Consider the following 3,787-nt stretch of genomic DNA (forward strand, 5'->3'; position numbering starts at 1 on the left):
CACACTTTAGGCCCCTTAGTGCCAATTGGGCATCGTTTAAATGCCACGGCCTACCTGAGCATTGTTTCTGACCATGTCCATCCCTTTATGACCACCATGTACCCATCCTCTAATGGCTACTTCCAGCAGGATAATGCACCATGTCACAAAGCTCGAATCATTTCAAATTGGTTTCTTGAACATGACAATGAGTTCACTGTACTAGAATGGCCCCCACAGTCACCAGATCTCAACCCGATAGAACATCTTTGGGATGTGGTGGAACGGGAGCTTCGTGCCCTGGATGTGCATCCCACAAATCTCCATCAACTGCAAGATGCTATCCTATCAATATGGGCCAACATTTCTAAAGAATGCTTTCAGCACCTTGTTGAATCAATGCCACGTAGAATTAAGGCAGTTCTGAAGGCGAAAGGGGGTCAAACACCGTATTAGTATGGTGTTCCTAATAATCCTTTAGGTGAGTGTATGTGACTACCAATATCTAGCTGCTGTCAATCTTTGAAATATGCTTGTGATGAGCTCAGTATTGCATCATTTGCAAAAATAACATGTTTGTCTGGTTTTTCAGTAAAAATGTCTTTAACAGTTTTTTAGAAAAAAAAATAGCAGTGTAAGATCCAAATGCCTTTAACGCCTACTTTACAAGAAAACAGCAATACATTTCCAGAAACTCTTCAGATCCCATCTGATTCTAGAGCTCAGCTCATATTGTTCAAATGAAACCTTTCGCCGGTCTACAGTCATCAGAATACTCCAGGGACTCCTGGGGGATTCCTCTTAAATATTCAACCCCCTCTCGTCCGTCTCTCCATCACTCTCCTTCTTTCTGTCTCTCCAGCATCTTCTTTGTCCCCTCCCCCACGCTTTCCTCCATTTTCATCCCCCCATCTCCGCCAGCATTACCCCAAACAGATCCTCACAACTCCTCGGGCGCAGATGTACGTACACCTGACCACAAAAGCCCCTTTTCTACATCTAGTGTATGAAAGAAAACATCTCATTTCCCCGAGAGAGCAGATCCTCTAGTAATTCCCAAGCAAATGCATTCCACCCTTGAGCGATACAGCGTTTATTTAGATTGACAGACATGCAACGGTGCTGGGCAAGCCTTGCGTCCATGCAAGACTAGTCAGATAGAACAAACACACCCACACATCTACACGTTGTGAAACCACTGCATGCACATTACAATAATCTAGAGCAGGTGTGCAGTGAGAAACAAACATTTCTGTTTTATGTAAAAGTAAAAATATTACGTGGACAGCTATAACAGGTTTGCCTGCCCTGCTGAAACATCTCTTTACATCTCGCATATACATGCAGAAACATACAAATCTAGTGTTTCTGTAAATAAAGAATAAAGGAAAGATTTTCTACTTACCTTTTACAGTATGTATAATCTTCAACGCCACAAGAGCAGTATGTAATAGTAGCACACATACACTCCTTGTTCTGACACTCTGGCACCCACACACATAAACACACATGCACGCTCGCTGCCTGCTACACCACCCCAGCTGACAGCTTTCCTCTGGCTCCGCCCATCAACTAGTGGAATCGCTCAGGAAGCCAGCTGAAACCCACTTCCCCTCTCCTCCAAACACTCGCCAACTAAAGACATTGTTTAAAAGAAGAAGACAGGCTTATTTATCAGGTGCCAACCCTGTCAGGTCATTTCTGTCAAATCTCATTCTCCCAGGCGCCCGTTTTTGGCTGTGATACAGTGCAAGAACCTCTGTGCGTGCAGAATGTAATTTCTGCTTTCCACCCTGTTTACATCTATGCGTGCGTGCGCAGCTCAGCACAGAGGTTCTTGCACGGCTGACAAGAAACAGATAAATATCCACAACTGCCCCTCCCCCAAAGCATGTGTGTGTTTCAGAGTTATTTCATGTGTTTCAGAGTTATTGTATACACACACTCACACACACAGCTTGATCTGGGCTCTTGTAATCAAAAGCTTAATCTTCAGACGCACATTTATTAGAGCCACAGAAGATTAAAAAAGGAATTCCACTTGGCAACCCTACAATATGCCCACATACAAACACACACAGTTACAGTGGATAGGGTGAAGTAGGATTACAGATGTGTGTGTTCAAACTTCACTCGAGAATTACCCACTCAAGTTTGGTATGTAAAGCTTAGAATTTCTGCTTTCGGGTTCATCTACTCTCCACAACATCATTACAGCGGTAAACCAATAGAGAGCATTAAAACAAACCTGTTTCTTCTTAGCAACGGCCTGCTGCAGCACCTCTGATGGACAACTTTAAGGGCGTTTTCTCAATATTTAGATTTTTTGCACCCTCAGATTCCAGATTCAATGCATCTCAGCCAAATATTGTCATATCCTAACAAACTATACATCAATGGAAAGCTTATTTATTCAGCTTATTTATTTATATCAGATCATGTATAAATCTCCATTTCAAATAATTGACCCTTATGACTGGTTTTGTGGTCCCTAATGTGTTACGGGGGTCCTGGATCCATCCTGCCAATTCGAGCGCTGCTCTGCACATCACACATGCATATACAGCACTGAACAAACATCTATCACAAGACACTGTTGGTGTAAAGTGTGAAGGTCGCCAGCATATTGAGTATTCTGGGGCTGGTCCCTTGATGCTGGTATGCTTCTTATTTAGCCTGACCAGTAAGGTTTCACCACAGAGACCATGCTACCTGTAGTGGGCCAGCACTAAACAACATGGCTCTGCTGGTCAACCCGCTATGAGATAGATCTTTTGTATGGCCAAAGAGATTTAGAGGAATATTATGGAATTATTTTAACAGTGCTCTGATTAAAAAGATTAATTATGTGTACGAATGAAATAATCTCACACGGCTAACCCTTGTGATCTCTCGCTAAAACATAATTGCATTAATACACATATCCATTAACATCACCATAATAACAAATTATTATTTAGAGTTTGCGATGTGGAAAGTGAATATGTACATGTGTGCGAGTGCATGAGTGATCATGCACAATTTCAATTCTAATTTGAGGCCATCTAGTCGCTGTTGGCCAGTTCCACTGACCCGTGGGATTACTATGAGGTTATCAGTGCAGGCACTATCACCCTGATTTCGATTTAAGCTCCCTGCACAAAGCTGTTGATCAATCATTCATCCAATGTTTTGTTTGTGTGCTTAACAAAAGCTGTTCTAACAAGATTACGTGTTCAAACTTTCCTATTGGTCAAAAAGAACCAAAACATCAATTATACAAAAAACATGCACACTTTGTTTTGAATGCAGTCCTTAGCTGTTATGCAATCCTACCAATGATCTGAATTAGCCCTAGAAAATCTTTCACCACATATGACATTTGACTTTCAATGTCATATGGATTTAAAACAACACGAGAAGTAACCATAGCATCATTTTCTTTTTGGTAAATTATAAAAAGTTACTGAGTGTAGCTGTAACACGTCAGAGGAGACCTGAGAGAGGAGGGAAGAGGGGAGTGTGACGAAGAGGCTGATGAAATGGATTTCCCCTCTAGTTGCCATGGCAACAGCGGTAGTGGATGAATGATTTTCTGTACAGTTGGGTAGCTGCACGGAATAAAGGAGCAGAGCGATGAAGACAAGGTGCACAGCACAGGAGGAGGTTTAAAGAGAAGGAACAGGATTTGGTAACACTTTACAATAAGGTGCTATTAGTTAACATTAGTAAATGCATTAGCGAACATTAGCCAACAATGAACAATTTAGTTTTCCAGCATTTATTAATCCTTGTCAATGTTAGTTCACGTCAATACAGTTATTCATGT

The 3,787-nt window shown here is 41.7% G+C and overlaps 1 protein-coding gene across 1 annotated transcript in view; it reads right to left on the reverse strand.

The window, feature by feature from the left end:
• Positions 1-1,784, reverse strand: part of gng2 (guanine nucleotide binding protein (G protein), gamma 2) — an 11,664-nt gene extending 9,880 nt beyond the window's left edge. Inside the window, exon 1 of the mRNA XM_057342775.1 lies at positions 1,385-1,784. The gene's annotated coding sequence lies outside the window, so the exon portion shown is untranslated. The remainder of the gene's footprint in view (positions 1-1,384) is intronic.
• Between the last annotated feature and the right edge of the window lie 2,003 nt (positions 1,785-3,787).

Source organism: Triplophysa rosa, linkage group LG9 (assembly GCF_024868665.1).
Source record: "Triplophysa rosa linkage group LG9, Trosa_1v2, whole genome shotgun sequence".
In the NCBI taxonomy this organism is placed as follows: domain Eukaryota; kingdom Metazoa; phylum Chordata; class Actinopteri; order Cypriniformes; family Nemacheilidae; genus Triplophysa; species Triplophysa rosa.